This window comes from Lepisosteus platostomus, chromosome 3 (assembly GCF_059453375.1).
Source record: "Lepisosteus platostomus isolate fLepPlt1 chromosome 3, fLepPlt1.hap1, whole genome shotgun sequence".
Lineage (NCBI taxonomy): Eukaryota > Metazoa > Chordata > Actinopteri > Semionotiformes > Lepisosteidae > Lepisosteus > Lepisosteus platostomus.
Genome location: NC_142613.1, coordinates 69,880,080 through 69,905,609, shown reverse-complemented (window position 1 = coordinate 69,905,609; position 25,530 = coordinate 69,880,080). Strand labels below are relative to the sequence as shown.

Sequence of the window (25,530 nt, the reverse complement as noted above, 5' to 3'; positions counted from 1 at the left end):
AAATTTCCCATCGGCCTTTATCAATCATGGCCTCCTAACAATCCCCTTCTAGAAATTGGCTTCATTACTCTGCTCTCCTCCCCACTGAGAGCTGGTGTGTGGTGAGCGTTCTGGCACACTATGGCTGCCGTCGCATCATCCAGGTGGGGAATCCCCATTACCTGTAAAGCGCTTTGAGTGGAGTGTCCAGAAAAGCGCTATATAAGTGTAAGCAATTATTATTGTTATTATTATTATTGTCAATCTGCTCTTTGATGGTGAGAATCCATACGCTTCTTTTTTCCACAAACCTTTGTTCATCCCCAGCCCATTCTTTGCTTTCTCTGTGTCATTTTCATATTCTGAGCAATGATTCACCCCAATGCTTCCTTTGGCAGTCTGTAGCATAACATTGTTATTCAAGACCGTTATAATTCATTGAACTCACCTCTCTGTAAGTAACATTTATGTCTGATTTTCACATTCACACGTTGCTGTCTGTGTGCCCTGTTAATTTTATGAAAACTGGATGAACAAATATTTGAGGCAAATACATAGACTTTGATAACTTTCCTATCTACATGCACAAAAGTGTACATTTATTGTATGCACTAAACAGTTTAAGTGTATTTTCCCCCAACAATCAGACTTTTCTTGTGAAATGAATGTATACAGTACGTACTGTACATACTGTAACTGTGTATGCCAAAGATGACCTGTTAAAACCTGAGGTATTGTGAATCTTATGTTTTGGTAGAAATAAATCTGAGGAGTGGTGCAATGACCATCACAGTGTGCCTCCTTACCATGCCTTTACATTCAGCTAAGAGAATGGTTTTCTGGGGTAATTCTAAACTAGCATAAAAGGTTGCAAAACGGCAAATAAGAATCTGGAACCTGAATAGAATAAGAAGCAGAATTTATAAACTGTACATAACTGTTTTCTCAAATCTTGCACAATTCAACATGCACCAAGTTGGAAAATTACACAAAATACTAGCCGATCTAAACTATTCTCTAATGGTGCTTGAGGGGAAAAGCTTACAAGTCACTGATTGCGGAAGAAATGTTTTCATGTTTCTGTCAAATAAGACCCAATATTCCCAAGCTTGTACCCAGTGGTTAGAACTAGTTGTAACTGGTAGATTTCAATTTGCCTGGAAATGGTAATTTGAATCAGAGTGGATTATATCAGACAGCTGATATCTATCTGAATTTCCAAACTATAGTATGTGTACACACAAATGAGGTACCATCATCCTTTGGGCTCTCCCCTCTTCTTGTGTCAATAATGGCAGGACTGCTTATTGTTAGAATTTATTTTTAGTCCCACAGTCATCTTTAAACACAAAACAAATTGCTGTTTGATGAGTCTGTGTTTTATTTTGCCACATCAAAATGCCACAAAGTTAAGAACAGCTACTGAAACGTTTCTGTGTCATTTAGTGGAAAGGAAGCCTACAAAAAGATTTCAGTTCCTAAAATGTTAGTAATACCTGTCATTTTTATGGGAAAAATATTTAAGGAACTGTGAAGAAGCAACCATTGTAAAACCATTTTCCTGTTCATTGACTTTCATAGTGCTGGCATCATGAACGGGACCTTGTTTGTACTGTGTCAGAAGTAGTTCTAATGCATTAAACTTTAAAAAAAAATTATTTCTAAAGATATGAAACTGAGGTACTCATGCACTTGCATCCAAAGTTATTAGTATAACAGTAAGTTTTTTTTTTTAAATAACGTTGAAGGACAATATCTGTGTAAATGAAGAAGAACAAAAGAGGTTCTAAATACATCACCAACTAAGACGGAAAGTATAATGTAAATACAAGTATAGTCTTTTACTTTCATTTTTAAATGATCCTTATTCCTAGAGAATTTTTACGAAGAACTTACAATATAATCTGTTGTTTACTTAGAGACAAAATCCGAGAAGGAGGGCTTTCGCAAAGAAAAAATGAAAAAGAAAAACAGCAGCTTTTTATGTACGTACATATCTGCGAAAGGGATATGTTGAAGCAAATCCAAACTGTAAGTGTTACCAAATCATATTCTGCCTATATTTATTTGCTAGCAAATTAATGTGGTGTGATGTCTAATTTTCCCATTCCACTGCCTTTTTTTTCACTTTGTTTGGAATTTTCATCTGGCAGTAGCTTAATCCCTAAATAGGTGCTGGTTACAGTTTGGCTGCTCTCTGCTGACTAAAGTGTGGGTGGCTTTTTGGAACTACTTTCAGTTTTAAGGGGGGAAGGGGGAAAAGGCACAGAACAAAACCTTATGCTCACAGGGTTTGTTTTTTTTTCTTTCTGCTTTTCATTTTTGAAGATGCACGTTTCCAGTTTTGTTTTTCAATCCCTGTTTGATAGTTTCCAACTCTGTAACCAACAAGCACTGAATTATTACCCTTGTATTTTTTTAAAACTTGGGTTAGAGCACTTAAAAAGCACAAATGAAAGTTGGGCTCACAGAAAGGATACAGAGAAAACGCATGTTGATGGTTTTCATGGCTAACCTGGTCTTTGAACCTTAAAATGCCATATTACATATAAACCTTCATTTTTTCAAGAATGTTCTTTGTATGAGACACTTTGTTGACTTTGTGTTTAGCCTGTTTAGTGCAAAATATTGATCTAAAAAGCTGTTTTCTTTGAGAGATGCCACGGAATCATTGTCCACAACATTTTTCCCTCCAGTCTATGCAAAACAGTTCCCAGTTATTTCCTGTTGTGCCCTCTGGTCTAGATTTCAATGTTGATCTAGGGGTAAGAGACAGATTTATCATAACTACAGGATTTGTGTAATGTAATTTTCCCTATAATTTTATTTCTTGCAAATTAAAGATTTTTAGTTGTGACTGAGAAACAGAAACCAGAGGGAAGAAGTGGAAACTACATGGATGTACATTAAAATCTAAGAATATTAGGCAGTTCTTTACACAAAAGGTTGCAGAAGTATAGAACAAACTTCCCAGCTACAGTATCTTACTGAAGCTAATAGCCTACAGTATCTTCCTTCAAGAAACTGTTGAGGGAGATCCTTGGATCAATTAGATACTATCAACTGAATATTCTGAGTAGCCTCCTTTTTTTTTTTCAATATTCTTATGACTCCTTTTTTGTACAGTTCTCATGTCAAAGTTTAGTTTAGTGCATTTTCTCAGTTTTTTATTTTCCTACAGAGCAGCGAAGTTAATCCTATAAAGTGAAAACTTAGTGTTTTTCAAATCTCAAATAAGCAACATCTACCTGTACAATGTTAGAGTTTCATTTAATCACTTGCAATCTAAGAATCCATATATTTTTAAAAAGGATATGACATAATTCAAAAAGAAAAATACATCCCAATATTTGCACCCGATATATTGTACATAGCCCTTTCACATTAAAATAAGCAGCACTAATGTAAAGATATACTGTAATGTGTTAGACACAATATACAGTGCAAAATGGAAGTTTTGCAAACAAAGCATTATTTACAACAGGAACTTGACCTTACACTTCACACAGGACCCGATGAAGATTCTGATGCAGATAGCTGATATTTATACCACAACATAGTATCATAAATTAAACAACCATTGCCGCCCTTAATGACAAAAATAACAGTGATCGCAAAATTGAATGAAAGCAATAATAAACAGAAAAAAACAAATGGTTGTTTTTTGTGTAGTCAATGGTTCTCCCGTCTAAGAATTTCAAGAGGTCCTATTTAGTCATGCTCAGATAGTTTTAACATAGCTTTTGTTTAACCAAAGCTTTAGTGGTTTTACTGACCATGTACAATGCTTGTACAGTATCTTACTGCAGGTTAGGTACAGTGCAATCATTTCAATATTCACATATTTAAAAGTTTTAAAGAGATTTAAAACTACTTTGGTGCATAGTGTGCTGGTGATAATAAAGGCTTTTTAATTGATTGGATTATTCAGTTTTATCTTTACTAAATAGTCGGTGAAATATAAATAGTCAGTTGCAGTTTAAAATAAAAGTACAGCCAACCTATTACAACCCACTGTGTGAGATACAATGAAGTGAACCTTTTTTTCAAGAGGAGATGAGAAAACATGCTACCAGCATTTTCTTCTGTTTGTAAGCAAAAAACCAAAGACAGATAGCTGGCTGTAGAAGCTAGGGGCTGTTATAAATTACCTTATGATGAGGGTGATAAAACCTTGTCAAAACAGCTCCCTGCTGGAATTAAGAAAGTAAAGATAGTCACCCATCTTTTCCTGCAAAGATTTGTCACATTTGATTAGATTAAAATCTGGATTTGGTTGACTTCAAGGTAAAAGATTTATTTACATGCGTTGGATATTAGCAAGCACGACCAACACCTTGCTATTGTGTAGCCTTTAATCTAATCCATACTGTGGGGTGGGACTTGGGGTGTGCAAAAATTGTGTTGGTACATGTCAGAAAAGAGCATTCACATGGTGAAAATACGAATGAGGATTTCAGCAGAATCTGAAATGGTCATTCAGTTTGGCATTGCAAGTAACAGAAGGTGCCTGTTTAAAGTGTTGACTTTTTGACCTGTTACTTTTTGACCTGTGGAACTCTGCGGAACATATTTTTGCAACAAAAGTAACTATGAGTACATTGTTTCTTTTGATACTACACACACTTCTTCCGTCTATCTGGTCATGAGTATCTCATCTGACAATTTGAATATAAAACCTACAGTACTATAGGAAAGGAGAGATAACATGGAAAATGTTATTGGCTACTTTGCATAAAAGGGCTAGCAGGGATCAGGAAAAATGGGCATGTACTGGTATCATTGATATAGAACATCCTCAACTCGACATATATTCTTTAAAACATGCTTTGTTTGCTTTCCAACCAAATCCCGTTGGTACATAAAACAAAAGAAATACATGAAACCAGAGATACAGTAAGTATCTGAACAGTAGGTAAATGTACAGTATGTAAGCCTCACCTTTTAGAAAATTTAAAACATTATTTAAAAGATACAGTACTGCCTGTACTACCCAAATCGGATTTCCAAAGCATCCCATCAAAACCAGAGGAAATTGAGTTATATTGAATGACATCTGCCTAAATGAAAGTCATAAGAATACACGCAGTATACCTGTATGCAGTATATATGATCATTATATTTGTGCAGCTAAAGAAAGTTTAAGTTTCATTAGCGTATATATTCCTGAAGTGTAATTTTATGAATCTTGATAAAGTTGTATTCAACCTATATTTTTATTTAAGCTTTAACTGCCTAATCATCCCATAGAGTTGTCTGTTCACCAACATTTTGTCCAGCTGAGGCAACAGCTACATGAACGTAGCAGTGGACAGTGGATATGGCTGCACCACGCTGGTCAACACCAAGCCCTTCCAATTCAGGTGTGAAAGGAGCTAGCATGGCAGCCATGACAGGACACAGCATGGTTTCGAGATAATGAATGGAAACCTTGTCTATTTTATCAGTGCCATCATGAGGCAACAGTGAAATTGACTGATAAAGACTGAAACTGTCTGCACCCAGTACAAGGGTGTATTTGATTCAATGACTACAATCAGACTCCTGAATCTTTAATGTTTCTGCTTTTCTTTAGAAAGCCATCTTATTGATACAGTCAGGTGACCAGTCACAAGGACCAACCCCCCTCATGTGCTGTACAAGGAATGACCTGGGGAGGCAGTTGTAATAGTGAAGTTGGGTGGAGGGAGGGCTGCTAGGAAGGTTACTGTACTGTATGTGCAGAGCTGTGAGCAGCCAGTGAGTATTTACAGTATACGTACTGATCAAATCCCCGTTAATGTGAAAATAGTATCTTACCTCCTTTAAAACATATGTTAAATAATTCAATTAATAATTTCAGAAAAGACAATCAATAAGGAATAAGAGTTTATGAAAATTATTGTAGAATGGGATAGGATAGATAAAAGGCAGCATGTTTGAAGCACAGAATGTGGTCATACGCACTGTAAATCTAAGATGAGTTAGTAAATCAAAACTAAGAAAGTCGTGGTTCAATAAATCAACTGAAAAAAATATAAAGAGAAAGAAAGCACTACATAAAATGATTTAAATATAATAAAAGCCAGTTAAATAAAATGAATATAATACATTGCAGGCACAGATACACAAAAGGCAAAGAGAGATATTGCAACAAATATTCAGTGAAAGCTAAACAGGCAGGACTACTGCTAGTAGTGGTAGATAGTAATGGTCATCCAGGTTGATTCTGCACATTGGTGGTGGTGGAGGGGAGTCCCCATTACCTGTAAAGCGCTTTGAGTGGAGTGTCCAGAAAAGCATTATAAATAAGTGTAAGCAATTATTATAATCTGGGATCTTTTTTGTTTTACAAGATCAATAGAAGCACCAAAGAATGAAAAAATATTTAAAGATTATACAACAGTGGAACATTTAAATGAAAGGGAAATAGCTAATGTTTTTATTAAGATTTCACCAGTCTTACCAAGAAAAAAGCTCATAACAAGCCATGTGTTGAGGAAGGAGAATGATCTATATTTAATAATACATAAAAGCATAAAAGAAGCAGAAGAGTTACTGTTATTGGAAGCAGTTAAAATAAATCTCTAGAGCCCGATGGTATGCTGCATATTGTACTTGGAATTATCAAGTGATATCCAGTAAATGGATATTAACCTACTCAAGAAAGGGTTAATGTCCATTTACTGGAAAAAAATACATGAAAAGGGGGGAAAACCAAACCGAGTAATTACAGACCAATAACTAGTATGTCTATTATACGTCAGGTTATGGAAACTGTAATTAGAACAAAGCCAGGATACTATCTACTAAGCAAATAAAAAAAAGAAAAAAACTAGAAGACCGTCCGTGTGGTAATATAGTTCTAAGAAAAATGAATTTAAAAAAGGCTGGTCTTGTCTAACTTGCTATTGGTCTAAACAAGCAAAACCAGTAATACACAGTAATATTCAGAATACATGATGTACTATATTTCAGTTTTCTGAAGGCTTTGATGATGTTCTGCATCAAAGATTAGTCCTTAAATTGCAAGCTGCATACTCTACATTCAAGATGATGTACTGTATGTGCAGTATTTGCATCACTGAGAACAAGATAATAGACCCAAATCTAATATACTGTAGTATGCTCCTGAGGAATACAGGCACATCTTTTAGGTAAAACGAGCTCCTTCATTTACAGTGCTAGAAAAACAAACTGGCTCCCTTTTAGGTCATAGCTGCACATCACTGAAAGTCTCTCTATAAATAGGTGGGCAGCTAAACTGCTTACCTACTGTACTCCCAAAAATCAGTCTCTGAAACTCTTCCAGAAAAAGCTCATACTTCTACAATGTGTCCATGGGCTTTTAGGCCAGTCAGTCACTTGTCTTCTTTCTCCCTTCTCCCTCTGGTGCAGCACAGAACAGAGGCTCTGCTACAGTAGGTTCCTAGCTGGCAGCTGCCACTAGAAGCCTCTACTGCCTTGTTTCTGCTTATCACCCAACCAACTGTCTTCCTTCAGCTGGTCAGGTGACTGACATTCTGGGAAATGTGGCTCAGATAAAAGCTCGTCTCAATCTACAGTACCTGCCCTTTGAAAATGCCAACAGTTATTACTCTATTGACATTAAGCGATTTAATAAATGGCATTGAACCACGCTGCCCAATTGCATGTCACTACAATCACAATGGGGCAAGGCGGCCAGAGAAAATATGACAGCTCAGAGCAAAAACCCAATGCCTAGATGTTCTTAAAATGTGTCTCCAATGTCGCTTTCAATGAATGAACCCTTTGAACACACCACTGTCTTTATTGCAGGACCACAACACTTGACCAACGAGTTGGAGAACTTGGCACCACAATGCGGTAATGGACAATGACCACTGGATGTCCTGCATTAAAAGCTGCTGTACCCTAAACAGTCAATTAAGTAGCCACTGGCTGCCTCATCATGTAGATCATAAAAATGCAAGCTGCTTGTTTCGATGAATGCTGCGGTGATTAAATGGGTGATGTCTCTGGCTGAAGCTGACCATTTCATCATCTTGTTGACTCCTTGCTTTTCTTTCTGCCAAAGAATGGAGTTATGTAGAAATTAAGCCACAACACTGGCGTTAACATACGCTGTCTCGTGTGTGTTAAAGGGGAACTGCAGTCCGCTTTCTCAGTTAGACCAGTTATTAAATCTCGGTGACAAAATAAATGATTTGTTATTATTATAAGTACTGTACAGTAAGTCACTGTGTTACTCGCATCCGAGTTCCCACGAAATGTGACGTGTTGCAGTCTTTTCTGCTCCACTAGTCACTGTATTGACTGACGGACTGCGATGTAGGAGCGATTAAGTACAGATATTTCACTGCAGAACTGTTCTGAAGTGATCAGCAAGAGTTAACAAGTAGTCCTTGATGAGATAAATATTTCTATTACAGTAGATTAAAAGAGATGTATTCACAAGCCTGCTTGATTACGATATAATAAGGCCCCACCACCTCAAAAACAGGCTTATAATGTACAAAAAATATACAGTATACTCATGCTTAAAGAAAGAGATTTTGAAAAAAAAAGAATCAAATGGAATTATTTTTGCTTGAAGTATGTGAGGAAATGTTTATTAAAATATATTAATCTGTTATTACTCCAAGTAAACCATTCCTTATGCATTAGTGTGTAAATTTTGAAAAACATCATTGAAAGAAGTCAAAGTTCTGCCAAACTTCAGTTTAGGAAGTTTTTTTTTAACTGCACCAGACAGTTAACCTCTTTATCAGAATGATAAGAAGGCTTTATCTAGCAGCTGCAATTGCTTTGAGGATAAGGTTTCACAGATAATAATTAAGAAGATACCGGTAAGTACTCAGAGAAAGCAAGGTCAATCTAATTGTTTTTACCAAACTGATAAGGTGCTTTTAAATGTACAGTACTGGTACCACAAGTAGTAGTCACTAAGTACTGTAGCACTTTGCAATGTCCTTTCATTATTTTACAATGTCCTTTCATTATTTTAAATGGGATCATTGCCTTATGATGTCTCATCCATAACAAAAAACAAAATATCCATGACCAATACTATGTACTGGAAATATAAAGCAAAAACATCAAGTTAGAACATAAATATGGAAGATGCTCCCTTTCATAATAGCATGATAGAATTTGTCAGGGTCTGAAAATCTACATGAGTGAGAAATATGAGATGATATACGGTATAGTATTCAGAGAACAAAAAACATGTAATCATTTTGGATAACACAATAAAGCATTGTCTATTGTCAAAACAAAACAAATAAGAATCTGTCATTTTGTACATTATAAGAAATCCAAAGCAGTTACTTACAGTACAAAATACATTTTAAAGACTCATAATAGGTCACCTAAACAGCAGGAATATATTACCGTAAGAATCAGTTTGCATGTCTAGCACAGTAACTACTGTTTTATTTTCACTAGGTCTCCTATATAAACAAGGTAAGTTATGCTAAAACTGCTTAGAATGGTTACTACATTGAGAAAACACAACCTTATTCAGAGCCTTCATGAATCCGAACAATAATATGCAACCAAATCTGATACCAGTGACTGGCTGGTCACCCTGAGCTTTTGTACAAATACACAGGCAGCTCACCCAGCAACCGATTTTATTATAGTGAAGAAAAAGAACAGGAACGCAAAGAAAGTTCTAAGTGTTTCATTATTGCTCATCAGACCCTTTTTAAACAAGCACTATCTTCTAATCATTACCATTACAGATGAAAGGAAATACTTGATTTAAATTTGTTTCAATTGCTCCAATTAAATACGTTGGTGGGGGTGATAATATCTTTTTTTCTCAATAAAAGAAAGAGACTCAAGCATTAAATAATCCTACAATCAAAAATAATTAACTAAAACTTTGATGTTGTTGTTTTACAGAATCTAAGAAATACATCAGGAGCTGAAATAGTGTGTTGTGGCCAATCCAGCAGGCGCCAGGCTTCCCGATCACAGGCCTGGAGGTCGAGCTGTGATACGGCAGCAGAGATGTGAGGCTAATCTGGCAAACTGACTACTGCCTGACTCACTGACTTCACCTCAACGGCCTGAAAGAGTGGAAACTCGCTGTCTCGGGAAGGCTGGGAGCATTGCTAAGGACAACAATCACCTTGGTTTCTCGCTTTTCTCTCCCCTGCCCTCTGGTAAGCGTTATAGGAGCATAAAGGCACGAACCTCCAGATTCAGAGACAGCTTCTTCCTGCAAACTGTCAGATTATTGAATTCAGTCTCTATTGCTGACTCACACTGGTGTTTTTTTGCACACCACTTGTGCTGAGTTTTATTTAAGTTGACTGTTACTTAACTTTGTTGTTGGTGCTGCTGTTGTTGTGTGCTTCATTGTTTTTTTTCCTTCATGTATTTGTATTGGTGCATGAGAAATAAACTGAACTCTGAAAGCGAACTTGGTGTCTGAATCCATTTAAATTAGCTTCCTCCCCCCCCCCCCCATTCTATCTAATCATGCGAAAAAATCAATTCAGTAATTTATATTCATAGATCATGTCGGTACTCCCCTCCCTCCTCTATAAAATATTAAATAACTCAGAGAGATGCGTTTTTAAGATTGAAATATACAGCAGCATCAGAACTGAAAGTTGTGCTCTTAAGTGGCTTTCACATTGGTACTGTTAGTGGGGTTACAGATTTTAGTTACCTGGTCACACTGAGTCCCAATTCTCACTTGTGCAAAACCATGTTCCACAGATGGAAGCAGGCTAACTGTTTTTCAGCAGCTACCCAATTCAGGATGTGGCTCGGTCTGCCCAGACCCAAGCAGAACAAAACACAGTGCTCTTAGCAGATAGCCACACCACATTGTAAGATTTGCTTCCACAAAGAATGCATGAAAATCTTGATTATAGTTTGCTAACAGTTTGAATGAGACAAGTGATCATTACAGAATTCAGAAACATCTGTGCTTATGAATGTTAGACCTGATAATTTATCCGCAGTGGTTTGGATGAAAACATCCATAACAAACATGTCTTTCAAGGAATCTTTAGAGCAGTCTGAGTGTGCACTTGTTAACAGGCTATAGGAGGGAAAAAGAACTGACTTCATGTGTGAAAATACCTATGCACCTGTTGATCCAAACGCTGAGAGCCGTGAAAATATCACTTTCTTCAAAGAGTCACATTTTTTGCAAGGAAGGACATTCAACAGGTTATAATAGAGGTGCTGTGGTCACTTTCAATAGCCTCAAGTAGTTTTACAGATTTCAGAACTTTGAATTCCACAAGTTTGGTCCCGGGCGTATCAGAGTCACTGCCAATCATCACAGAAAATATTTTCTTGATGTCATTTCCTCTTTCCTAAAAATGATTAATAAGCTATATCTTCCCCTGTACTTGTGCCATGGATGTAGAACAGCACTTCTTGAATTACTATGGCTGCTGTCGCATCATCCAGGTGGGGCTGCACACTGGTGGTGGTGGTGGAGGGGAGTCCCCATTACCTGTAAAGCGCTTTGAGTGGAGTGTCCAGAAATGTGCTTCCTGTGTATACAGTAAGTGTAAGCAATTATTACTATAAATTATTATGTCACAGTAACTAACTAGAATTTCTTATCGTGACACTGTCATTTGTATCCATGCATTTGCCAAGTGAAACACTAAATACTTTTACATTTTTTAACACCCGCGCCTGTTGTTTTATTTACATTTTCAGCCATTTCACTTACTGTATGAGTCTCACCAACGATCTAGCAGACACAGGTAAGTCCTTAATTCTAGAGATGATCATGTCTTTTTTGGGCAAACCAATTAAGAAAACATCCATACCACTATGAAAAATCTCTTCTATTCCCCACCTGTAAATACTTTCCATTTTTCATAACACATTGTACAGTTGTATAACTTGCTTCTGTGGCCTGATTTTTAATGACATAGAAATTAGTAAAGACACTGCTTTGTTTCCCGTCCCTCACTGTGGTCTGTTTGATCGACTTAGTCTTGTTTCCTTCATCGTTGAAGTGTTTGTTGTGTTTTGTCTGAACATGTTGTTGGACACTTGATGTGCAACAGACAACACTCTGACAACACGAAGAACAAACAGCACAAATCCTTATCCATCTCTCCAAAAGGAAACACCTACAGCACCTTTACTTTCTTAGCAACCTTCATTTTGTCCAAAATGTTTGACTTTACCCTAAAGTGTGAAAAATGTTATCAGCAGCATGGATTTGGAGCTTTCCTGTGAAAACAAAAGGCCAGCCCCGTTAAACATAATGCCGAAAATAAACTAAGTGGTTTAAGTGAATAATTTTTTTACACCACAGAGCTTTTATGAGGAAGCATCTTTAGAGAATTACAGAACAGCCAAGAATAGTTTTTATTATTTTTAACCTTAATGTCTTTGTGGCATATTAGATTTTTATTGCATATGCCACTGTCTTTGTACTGTACCTGACATTAAAAATCCCTTTATATGGCAATAATGGCACACATGCTATAGGTTGCTGACCCCTGATCTAGATTCTACAAAGGCGAAGTGGTGGCCCTGTGGCTAGGGCTCTGTGCCTGTGGTTGGAAGGTTGCTGGTTCAAATCCCATGGCTGGCAAAGGGATCCTACTCTGTTGGGCCCCTGAGCAAGGCCCTTAACCCCAAGTGCTCCAGGGGTGCTGTACGAAGGAGGTCCCTGAGCTCTGACCCCAAGCTTCTCTCCCTGTCTGTGTCTCATGAGCTGTCAAGAGCAAATGTGAAAAAAAGAATTCTGAATGCAGGAAATTGTATATGGTCAATAAAGTGATCTTATCTTGTCTAGCTAATTAGTCAAGTCAAGCAAACAATGTAGAATACATAATAGAAATTCAAAAAGACCAAGTTCAGGACCGGGCAAATATCTAGCAGGTGATGTTTAACAGTGAAAAACTCTTGGATACCTCATGTAATGCAGGAAAGCAATTAAAAAGGAAAACTGAATGTTTGTGTAGATTTCAGCTTAGAATTTTGATCAGGGGATGTTCTGTTAAAACTGTACCGTGTACTAGTAAAACGTCATTTAAAATACTGTGTACAATAATGGTGACCAAGATAAAGATGTTGCTGCTCTGGAATCCATCCAGAGAAAAGCAATTGGATACATTTTGGGGTTTAAGGGAGTTTCCTATACTTATACATTGAAGGAACTGATCCTTTTTAGTTTTGAATAGAGAAGACTGTGAGATGACCAGATATGAGTATTCAAAATCCTCAAGGGCGTTCACAAAATTAACCCAAGGTTACTTAAAATCAGCAAAGACACATGAAGCAGAGCACATAAGTGGAAAGGTTGACGTGCATTTAAAACTGAGAATGGGAGGCACTGTGCCTCACAAACATTGTGGGACTGTGGAGAAAGCCATGAAACCATGTTCTGAACTAACTACTGAAACAAATGCCGACTAGCCATCTCTCTTTTCTACCTATTCGAATGTCAAGTGCTATTTCCAGGTTAATATGTACAGTACTTGTTTCTATGCCCCTTTGTTGAACCCTTCTGTTGAATTTGCAGTGTGAATGAAACATGTTCATTCGACCATGTCACATTGGGACAACACAAAGGTAGGGTCCAATTTGAACAGAAGTTTGAAAAGACCTTGGGTGTCACTTGTATTCTGGTGTAGGTTTCTCAATGAATGTTTGTAGAGTAAAAGAGTCGTTATTGATCAATGTCGTTCACTAGTGATGCTGTAACATGTGAGAGGTTGAGGCACGGTAGTATACTGTATAATGAATAAGCACACTAGTATAGATTTGCACATGTAATATCATGTTTGCTTTTTTATTATTAGGCGTTATACTGAATCTTAAACCAAAGCCCAAGAAATCAATTCAATGTGCAAACTATAAACTAAATGAGATTTTCACACTTGCCTATTTGAAATGTAAATATGATGTTAAATGGCATGTTAGGCATGTTAATCCACCTTAAACACACCTTAAACGGACTGTAGTATCATTCTAGTTAACCTAGCATCAACGTCCTTATTAGTTAATTACTGTACATACAGTATCTATTGAATCAAATCGCATGTATATGCTGTGTATGCATCATTAAGGTATCCTTCATTTCTCAACATTTATAATTTGTCATGACCTTTAGTGTATGCAATTCCTAGGTTTCAGTGTAAATTTAAATGCTCATTTTATATACACAGAACATTCAAGAGACTCATCAAGGATGCAAAGCAGAGGAAAACTAACTGTTCAGGAAAGGTGGAAAAGTTGTAACATAATGGGTGCACTGATGCACATCCGTGCAGCATAGGATGAAATACAGTAAATACTTGACGCGTGATCGGTGTGTGGAACAAAATGTGCCCTAAAACAGTGAATAACTTTCTTGGTTTTGATAAGACCACAACCGGAAAGCGATAGGAAAGAGTAGTTATCTCTTTCTATTAATTGTTTCATTTATGGGTTATAAGTTCATTCTATGTAGTGTGTTTGTAACTGAACTGTATATGTTAGGGGCATATCTCAAGCTCATTAAATAATTCTACTTACAAGTAATTTCTCTATAAGATGCATTATTTAGGAAAATATCACCTTGAGTTATAACAGATATCCTCAGAACTCTATTTGGGTAGCTATATTTGAAGCACACACACGTGTATCTTTTCCCTATGGTTTTTATCCCTGTTCTATCCCATTGATTCTATTGGGAAAAGCCACGTGGGCAAGGTTTACACTTTTACAGTCCCTAACTCTACATATTTACATCATTTATTGTTTATTACATTATTCTTGTGGGGAAAAACACTCCTATATACTCTCCTGTATACTCTTTTTTTATTTCTACAACTTTTTACAACTCATCTTCCCCGAGTTGTTCTGAAAGCTCGTCCTGGTTGATTCTTTGCTTGAAATTAACTACCTGACTGCGAGACCTTACAGAGACAGGTGTAATTCATCTGAAATAAGGTTAAACACTATTATTTAATTATTAGGGCTTGTTACAGTAATTCTGTGCTTGTAAATTAATTCAGGTTTGCAACAGCGAAAAGTTTGATAACGTATGCAATTTGATGTTTCTCTTTCAATAACTAGATTAAATATCTGTTCACATCTTTCTTTTTGTTCTATTTTTGCTTTGAATATGTAGGGTAGGTTGTGCATACAGCAAATATTAATTGTTACTTCAGATCTTTAAAGCAACAACATGTGAAAACTGTGCAAAGGCACTGTGTGAGTGGAGCTATGAATTTCACAAACCCCATTTGAGAGATCCACAACAATTTCTAGCACAGCAGAATATGAGTTAAATACCATTAGTCCTAGCTTTGCTGTAATGCAATGATGCATGCTAAACAGAATACACCCTGATTGCTCTGTGTAAGAGCTGCAGATATTTCTTCAGTTGGTAGAAATTACAGAAGCAAATAAACAAGGCAATACTTTTCCCATCTTAAGTCAACAATATACAGAGGTCAACCAATGTGGCAGTTTATTCCAATCTAATTATCATTAAAATTAGGGGCAGCTGCAGGAAATGATACAGCAGAAGTATTTGAACTAGACTGATGTAGATATTTCATCTGTTTGATCATGAAACAAAGGAAATTTTAAAGAAATATACTGGCAATGGCATTTTTTATTATCGAAAATCTTTGTCTTTTATTAATTAAGAGTACAACATTTATTTCAATTTACATAAACTATCACTGTTTGTCTAAAACAGATCCCTGAAAGATATCATTATGTTAATATTTTCATGCTTGCTTTAAGCATATTGTAGACTAGAGACTATTTCTTAATCCTAATTCTTCACTTGAAATGAGATGGAAAAAATAAGATAAATTATTTTAAAAAATAAAAGTTTTGGGCTGTGTTTTTTAATGGAATGAAAACTTGAGCATGTATGAGAGCCTAAAAATAGTGTTGAATTTTTAAGCATAGTGTACTGCCAATGATTGCAAGTTGAACTGATTCATAAAGCACTTTCCACCACGCTAGGTTTACAGCTATTTTGGTGGAGGGAAAGAGGCAATAAAGTCTTAATGTTGTAGCTGAAAAGTGACAGCCATCTACAGTATATGAAGTTTGAAATTAAATAAAAAGTTGGCTTGATGGGTGAGTACCTGGCCCAGGAACTTGCGTGCTCTTATTCATTTTTCTTGTGCGGAACAGGAGTCTTTACTGTGATCCAAAAGACAACTTGGTTGTGTATTTTAAAATAATTCATTAAACCTCATTACTGGACCTTGAAGTTTTAATTCTTAAAAAAAAACAAAACATTATGTGATGTTTTACAACCTCTTGTTTCCCCCCCAAATGATCTAAAAAAAGGTGTGACATTATCATGCTGGAAATGGTTTGTTGAATATGAAATCTTTTCAGGTTTGGAACTTGTGTTGTAAAATATTTTGTTTCTATCTTATAGGTACTGTACATGACAACACTCTCTGGTGAAGGATGATGTTACGGTACCATATTCAATTAATGGTGTCTCCCGGTGTAATTACTGTAAGTTGCTGTTTGTTTTTCAGATTGGAAGCTTTGCAGCAATGGTAGTCTATGTTTATACTTTCTTTTCATCATTTCATCCTGGTCCCAGACCATTGGCTTGAAAACAGCCATGGCAAATTCTCTTCACAGGGGTAGAATGTTTTGGAGGATGTTTTTTTATTGTATTTTAGACTGTCTGAAGGGGAAGAGGCACTATCAGAGGGGTCCAGCTTCAGTAGGTTTAATATTACAGCAGTCCAGTACAAAATAAACTGTAGAACAACAGCACCTGAGGTCAACAGAATAATTTGGACTCATTTACAGTAATAGGAACCAACTAACCAACTGTCTTGCTTTTATAGCAAACACATAATCATGTTATTCACGTAATCATGTAAATTCTAAATTACTTTTAGCTGCAATTCCATGATTTGATTTGAGAATATAAGAAATGTTACAAATGAGCCTGTTTGGTACTGTAGTTCCCCTTATGTCCTCTGGTATCACTGTTGAATCTAAAGAAATTCATTGGGCTGACTTTCTCAGTACCTTAGAGAAGACTTGGATGTTTAGCTCCATTTGAAGTCTTCTCTATTTATGACTAAAAAGGTTGAGTTATTTCAGCTTGAATGTGTAGGACATGCTCTACACCCTGAAGTGCATGCACACTTCTCTGGACTGTAGAGATCTTTTTTTATAATGCAGTGTGACAGATTCCGAACACAATATTCTTAAATGAGGTTAATCTGTTTACAAGACACTAGCTGGCTTTTAAATGGCGCCGCTACAAAGAAGCAATTGTAGAATCCTACTGTATGTTACCGAAAAGTTACAAGATCACATGGATGATATAACAATATTCCTCAGACTGAAAATAACAGAAGTTAGCAGAACTAATGTGTTAATATCACTGGCACTTTAAAATTTCATTTTCATTTTTTTTTTCAAAAATGTATCTCTTAAGTATATGATTTTTTATAGATTTTATACCTGTCAAGCAAAAACGTATGTTGCGAATGTACATGTATGTTTTTGAAAATTAGTACATTACACACAAGGCTCCACAGCCAAAACATTGTGTTTCCTTTCTTCTCTTTTCAGCATGGAATAAACCTTTACTTGTTCCATGTACTGTATAGTGTCTGTGTGTGCACTGTATGTATTGTATTCCCTAAATAAAGAGTATAAAAAGGAATAGCTGGCCTTCAGAGGGCCAACTTATTCCATGGTCTGGTAAAATGTGATTTACTGTCAGATTAGATTGAGCGGTAGTTCCACTTTATTATCCTAAAGGTTGAACAGCTCTAATCACAGGCCCAAGCACTTTGGGATTTGTCGCAGCTACTGTAAAGAGAGAGTTTCAGGGAGTTATTTTCACTGTGTTTACATAAACTAGCCAGTTACTTGCATAGTTTACTTTAGTGCCAACATGTAGGTCACAGTGGTTTAATAATGCAGTCCACTTAATTGTGTAATTGAGTTATTTAAAAGCTCTGTTTATTTTTACTGAAGCCAAATCAAAAGCTTTAAAAATTGCCATGGTTAAATTTACAGAACATTAAGTTTTAAAGGACACTTGCAGATATAAAAACAAGGAAGAAAAGCAGTTTGTATATATGTGGATGTCACGATATGAAGTTTGAACACTAGGACAATTACAGATAAAAGTGGACCGGCGCACAGCTATTTAACTGATTGCTATTATTAATAGTTACTGTTTTAGGCTTTGTAGGCATATTCTAAATTAAAAGATAATAGTATTGTTATATTCTTAAATTACAGTTTCTCGCTTAAGTAACAAATATGCCTGCCAACATGCAGGATCTGAGGTTAAAAACAATCAAAGAAAAGATCATACAGTACTTTTAACGTGCTTGAAGTATTTCTATTAATATTCTTCCCTTTGTTGTTGGTTGCTTTTGGTTGTGACTAATTTAAACATTGACGCAAGGATGCTTATTTCTGTAGATTTCCACAAACAGGGCTTAATGAACAAAGCTCTACTGAAATAATAAGTTCTTGCCGTCTCATCCGTCAAGTTTGGATTAATTCTGTCAGTCTGCACTGCATTTTGACAGCCTCTCACCTGGTTTCCCTCTGTTTCCTCTTAAAGCTGTGGAGCCCAAACATTATTTCACTTCTCCATAAAACACTCCCCTATTGCTCTTTTAAAAGAACTTCATGGTTCAGAGTGGTTTCTGGGTGCTTTCATGGTTTCCTCGTCTGAACAGAATTTTTTTTAAAAGTGGCTCTCCCAATTATATCAGCTTCTCAGAGACATTTACTTTGATGAGGTGAGATTTGATGTGGGATGGCAGTAGACATGCTGGTTCAGAAATGATTTTCCATGGACAAAATTTAATTTTGTCCTCTTTCTTGTCTCTTTCTGCAGTACCTCAGTTCGCGGTGCCATTTCTTAAAAGGTGTTTTATATCCTTTAATGGAAGTATATGATGCAAAACACTGACCTTTCTCCCAGTTTTGCTGTCAGTACAGATGAAACCTTGATGCACTCATTTTTATACATCTTCCCTTAAGTGTCCAGGTATTGCTCTGCTCTAGAAAACTCCAAGTATACTGTTCTGCAGCTTAAAGTCATATATTCCCCAATAATTCCACAGTTATTTTTACAGAAGCTTTCTGAGCTGTTTCTTATGAGAAGCATGAAGTTTTGAAAGGAAAGATCCTAAGTAACGCGGATGTGATGAACTAATTCATGTCTCATTCATACCCTTAAGCAAGGCCATGGTCATTTTTGACTTCCGTCTTCTTTGCTCTGTTGGGGGTTCGGTATTTTATTATCTTTAGCCATGCGTAGCGAAAAATGCATGGATCCACTTCTAAATAAGAAAACAAAAATAGAAACATGAGCAATTAACCCAAATTTGTATTTCCTCTATGACTAACTCACTTCACATGTTTTAACACATAAGCAATGAGTGATAACTGATACTGCACAGCAAACGTTCAAACTTTGATAATGGAATAAGCTGTTACCTCTTGTGAACTTTGATAGAAGTGTGAAGGAAATATATCAAATTGCCCCAAAGGTACCCAAAGTCTACTTAACAACAACCATACCGTAACAAAGCTGCAGTAACAGGTAATTTTAAAGCTAATAGACTATCGAAATTGGAAAATTTAGCTTAGGTTACTGGAAATCAAAAAATGATGTTAGAATTCCTTTAATGTCAGGAGCTCAGAAAACATGAACCAGGCTAGGTATCAGCAGGCATGAAACGTAATTTTCATGATGTCATTGTAACACAATCGGTTTATTTTCTCGACGTATTGCTACAGGATATGTGCATTATTAAATGAAAATAGTATATTTCTATTACTTCTGAATGCAAGCCCTAATTATACATTTCTATATCAAGCAGTATTATCAGCACTATTGTATTACTATGTGTTTTGCAGCAGTTAGCTAGATTACTGTTAGTGTAGTACTGTAGGCAAAGCACCATTGAAGCCAGGCTAGCAGAATGGTTGCCCACTTAATAAACCTTTCTGGTAATATAATCAATACCAGAAGCAAAGAAGGGGATATTGGCATCTAGGAAGTGGTTGGTTAAACTAATATACTGTAATACACAATATAACATTTTTGTAGTGGCTCACACAGGTGAACCAAGAAGTCTGAAAGATACAAGTACAGTAAATGGGTTTTGGAGATTAATTTTAAACAACATTAATTATAATTTAACTGCTATTTCCCTATTGTGAAAGCAGATTTTTGTGACATTGGCCTAAAATATACAGTATTAGAAAATTGAAATGTTCTATATGAATGAAGTAATACACTAAGGCAACCACTATCTATTTATAAATTCTTTGCATTCCCAGTATGTTATACATAATCTTTCCACAGTCACAACTACCTACTTAATGTGTGATCCCCTATCTACATTACTCAGTCTTTGCGGATATATAATTTACAATTAAATAACATTTACAATCTGAAAATGATTCTGTGCAGTACATATTTTACTTGGCTTACCTTCTGAAAGTAAGAGAACACTGCTTCCTCCATGAAGAAAAGAAACACATGTATTTTTCTCTCGTCAGTGACAGAGGCAACATCTGACTTTGTACAACTCAAAAGCTCAAAATAACAGTGTCATGGGGGGAGGAGAGAGATCAGTATGAAACAAAAACTCTTGTGGAAGTACTATTCCTGATCCCTCTGACATCTAAGCTTCTTTGGTTGAGAAGTAACATAATCTTGAATCCTAGTAGGAGCATATTTCCTGGTAAATGCATAACCACTTAAATAGTTCAGATAGATGAATTTCAATAATATTTTTTCTTTTGAGTATAACTTTTCTAAATTATTATCAATACTACTAGTTTTAATACAGTAAAATTATAGATTGTATAAAAGACCTGGTAAGCTAACATACTGTAATACTAACGTTAAGGTTCCATTTGTAGAATATTAGCATGAAAGCTGGATATACTGTAACACCACAAATGGATTGATCCAAGTGGAATCTTTCTTTTGGCACGTTCCTCTTATACGGTCCATGTTTATAGAGAAATAATGTCTAAATTTATATTATCTTCATTTTGTATCTTTAAGTAGCACATTAAAGCTATTTGCATCAAGACTGTAATCTGGTATTCATTTTATAATTTTGAACATGATACGTGATGCCCACCTGGTTTTCATTTTCCTTGTTCCATGCTGGTCAGAGCCAGCATTTTTATTGGAAATCTTGTTCATATATTTCCATTTAGGCTTGTTTGACCTTTACCAATCCCCTGATACTGAGATGTTGTCAGCACAGAAAGAAACGCTGGTCTAATTTGGTGTCCTGGCTGTATCGTTTTTTGGGAGTTTGAAGTTGCCGAAAAACACTTTTTAAGCTCAATTTCTTTTCCCCTCCTTGCCAGCAGTTGTCTTCAAACAATTTCAAAACCAGAATATGAAACCAATTAAAATTTCACCCTAGCCTTTCTTTAAGTCTAAATCATTGTGTATCGGAGTTGAGAGGGGTGTTTTATTCATGGACAGGAAGAGGTGAAACTTGAATGAGCTAGCAGCACTGTCATTACATGTGAGTACATTCTATTTGGAGTCTGTAAGCATTTTTTTATGGGTAATGTCATGGTGGAGCATGTACACACTATAAGATAAGTTGAATTGTGCTTTAAACTAAATCAAACACTTTAAATTTGATTTATTTCACAGAATATTTTTAGCTCTACAGATTGAAAGTTTTGTTGTTGTTTTTTTTCTTTTACACACAGCTCTCAAAGGTTTAGCTAGTTAGAAATGTAAGAGAGAGTTTGTCAAGAAAACAAAGACACAAAGTAAACAAATGAGGCAGCAGAAAGAATTGGCCATCTTTGTCTACTGTTTCAGTCACGTTATGGTACGAGAAGTTTATATATTCAGAAACATTCAATGTGGTTGCTGTTTTATTTATACCTCTGCAATTCCATTGTTTCCATTATTTACAACCTTAAAGACAGAGGTAGGTACTGTAGATACAGAGCTACAGTTTATATATAAAATGTACAGGTACAGTACATGACAGAAAACAAACCAGTCTGATCTTTATCATCATGTTTTGTTCAGAATTCCCTGTTTCTCTAGACTTAATCAACAAGTCAAACAACATCTTTGAACTCAGTAATTGTATGACCATGTCTTAACAGTATGCAGTGTTGTGTAAATTATGTAGTTTAGGAATCTAATATAAATTATTGTAAATGACATATAAGCATGTTATTATAGCACTGCCAGATTGATGACAGAAGTACATCACAGGTTAGCTCTCAGCAAATGCAATGGAACATACTGTACAATGTTGGTGACTGTACTGGGAATTTAAATTGACAGCCCACTCATAATAGGCACTGAACACCAAATTAATACCTTGCATGTTGAGGCAGTAGAAGCTAGATAAACAGATGACAGATAAAGAACTGGAAGCTGTGTTGTAACCCAGGTTTAAAGAAGATTCTGCTCAGTTAAAAAGAAATTGAACCACAGTGTGAACTGAAGGTCAGTTCTGTCATTGTGTTTATGAGAACCACTTGTACCATACCACTGGTGCACTCCAAAGATGACAAGGTCATCAGCAGTGTGAATATTACTATTGAAGTGGCAGATAACTGAAAATGAACTTAAATGTTTCATATATGTTCCAGAAGGTGGCCAGCTCATCTCCAATACTGTATGTCCACGCCTCCATTTTCTGACCATTTTATCCTATCCATGGTTGTAGGGGAGCCAGAGTCTATCCTGGCAAGCTACAGAGCGTAAGGCAGGACACACCCTGGAGGGGATGCCAGTCCAGTACAGGACACACACAGACGCAAACATGCACACAGTCACACCAGGGCCACTTTTCCCAGAAGCCAATTATCCTTCCGGTATGTCTTTGGACTGTGGGAGGAAACCAAGCATCTGGAGGAAATCCACACAAACACAGGGAAAATATATAAAGTGTGTGCGGACAGCACTCCAGGAATTGATCCCAGTCCCACAGTGCTGAGAAGCAGCTATGATAATGACTATACCACTGTGCTGTCGTTCTCTGATGTATCATCGGTTGCCATTTTCACAGGCACTACAATAAACTACTTCTTAAGATGTGCATGCAAAGGTGGGGAACAGCAACTAATAATGTAGGGCCTTTAAATCTCTGTGTAGGGATTGATGTAATATTTGCAGATGGTAGGTATTGGTCTTTTGCATGGAAAAGTGCCTTTTAAAAATATCCCAGAGGGGCTCATCTCACTGTTTGTGTAAAATATCAATTCAGATTCTCCTTCTATATGAAATTAGTATTGCTGATTTAAAAATTGGAGCTGTGGACATTATTAATCCTGTTGAATTATGAAGTTCCTTACTGTTGGGCATATAATGTTTTGTCCTTCTATGGCTGTTATATTGTAAAAGTGAATTGGTTTATTTAATTTCTTTATCCTGAAATGATTTTTGATTCACTTTAACCTTTTGCAGAACATACAAATGTATTTTTTTAGTCATTTATTTGTGCGCTGCAGTTCAACCTGCTCTGAAAACACAGATCCATATTTATTCAAACTTCAAGGAAAAATGTACGGATGGAATTTTGTTTTCAAGAAATGTAACTCCTTAGGCTTCTATTCACTGAATTTTAAAAGAATAATTGAGAGTATGTTTAAATTATGCATTTTAAATGTTAAGAGTTTCTGCTGTGCTTTTAACAGGTCAACCTCCTGAGCTGTAAAAGCCACAAACCTAAAATGGAACTTTACAGTGAATTTATGTCTATTGCCTGCTGTTAAGGTGCACAACAGTCTAACATTAATTTAATAGGGAAATACTTGAAGTTCTTTAGTCTAGGACATTGGGAGTAGTATTATGAAAGGCTCTGAATTTGAAAAGAAAATGAAAAAAAAGAGAACAGCATAAATGGTAAAAGTGATAATAATAAAAAAAATTACACAGCTGGTTTAATGAGAAGGAATGCATGTTTTTTTGTTGTTGTTTTCAATGTGTAAGAAAAGCAACAAGTGGGACAGAGGTTCACTTCAGCTTAATCAAACACGTAAAGGTTTCTGTTCTTGAAGGCAAAGAAGATCCTTTTCTCTAGGAAACTGGCACATTCACTACAAGGGTAATGAATGTACATCAGTCACATAAATGCCATTTCCTCAAGCAGATAAAACCCACACACTCGCGCCTCAGATTTCCATTTTTAAAGAAAGATTATTGCTGAGATTTCTCACAACCTGCATACATGCAGATCTTAGACATTCATACTGAAGTTCAGCCAATATGGTTCTGTTTTTTTAACCATATTCAGTACATATTCAATGACTGGGGGTGGATACTTTGAGGGGCCACTTTCGATCTCATACAGCACGGAAGCATGCTGACGTATGCTGTGTACTATTGTATATGAGTTTGACAGTTTGGTCTGTGCGATTGCAGCCAAAAACAATCTGTCTTGAGGAGTCCTGGGATAATGTGTACGTTGAGATACCTTCACGGGGATCAACCAAGAAGTCAATTCAGTTGCTGTCCTATGATTGGCTAGACAATTATGGGCTTGTGCTGCCATGAATCGCAATCCATCTTGATCTTGTACGGTTGGTGTGAACTTGCCTCATCTCTTAGCGTACTGTTGATATTATCATACACAAGCAGGCATTCTTCATTGTGAATCTTGTTTCATGTCTGCGTGTACTGTGTGTGTGTGTAAACGTACATTCAAAGCCAGTTGTCAAAATTCCCATCGCTTAGATTTATTGTCTGTCACTAAAACATCATGACTGCTGCTTGGCTGTATCAGACCTGCAAATTAAGGTTTTACAAAAGATAAATAGTTTTTAAATCATCTAAAGGCAAAATGTTTTATATGCCTCATGGAAGTACCCATAAAACCAGATAAAATCTTCTGTACATAATACTCAGTCTACCTCAGTCCAGACCTTGGCATGGTAACTTTGATTTGCTTTAAATTAGAAGTTTCTTTTCTTGACATTAGTTAATATTCAGATAAAAAGCTGGCATTCTGTTTTGATTTAGAGCAATAATTTATTGCATATGGAATTAGGATATGCATTGGGAGACCAAAGACAGAGCATGGGCTTTAAAAAAGTAACTGATATTTCTGCCTGTAATAAGTTTAAGATGAGCCTTTCTTTGTAATATGTATTATTTGTTAGATCTATCAAACAAAACATCTTTCTACTTTCACCGAGCCATTAATAAAGATATAATCATAGGTTTTAAGGAAAAAATCTCCCCACGCTGAAAATAGCTCTACTGTAAAAGTTAGGTTTCTTTTAAAGTACAAGTGCTATGAGCAAATGGCAGAAAAAATAAGTGTGACAGATTATGTGAAACATAAATGATACTTCTCCATAATGGAACACATTAATTATTTTGTAACTGTTCCATGAAACGCACATAATCGTGATATAATGTAAAGTACAGTATATTTAAATATAATACAATAAGAAATAATGGGTCTTTGCTCTGTACTTGGGTTTATTCATTCAAGTTTTACACAGATACTGTATGTCTTGTAAAACAAACACAAAGGCCATGTCACAGTTCTCTAATCTGAGAACACTGCTTTCATTTTTGTGATTCACATTCTTGTGCTTCATTTGTCACCTCTACCA

General features: G+C 36.0%; 2 long non-coding RNA genes across 3 annotated transcripts in view; one reads left to right on the top strand and one right to left on the bottom strand.

Moving 5' to 3' along the window:
• LOC148675370 (uncharacterized) overlaps window positions 1-25,530 on the bottom strand; it is a 32,714-nt gene that overhangs the window by 5,413 nt on the left and 1,771 nt on the right. The gene's annotated exons all lie outside the window — the stretch shown is intronic.
• The window catches only part of LOC148675369 (uncharacterized), a 50,251-nt gene continuing 40,505 nt past the window's right edge, over window positions 15,785-25,530 (top strand). For both annotated transcript variants that reach the window (XR_015935501.1, XR_015935500.1), the window contains exons 1-2: window positions 15,785-16,023; window positions 16,334-16,416. This is a non-coding gene — a long non-coding RNA (uncharacterized LOC148675369). The remainder of the gene's footprint in view (window positions 16,024-16,333; window positions 16,417-25,530) is intronic.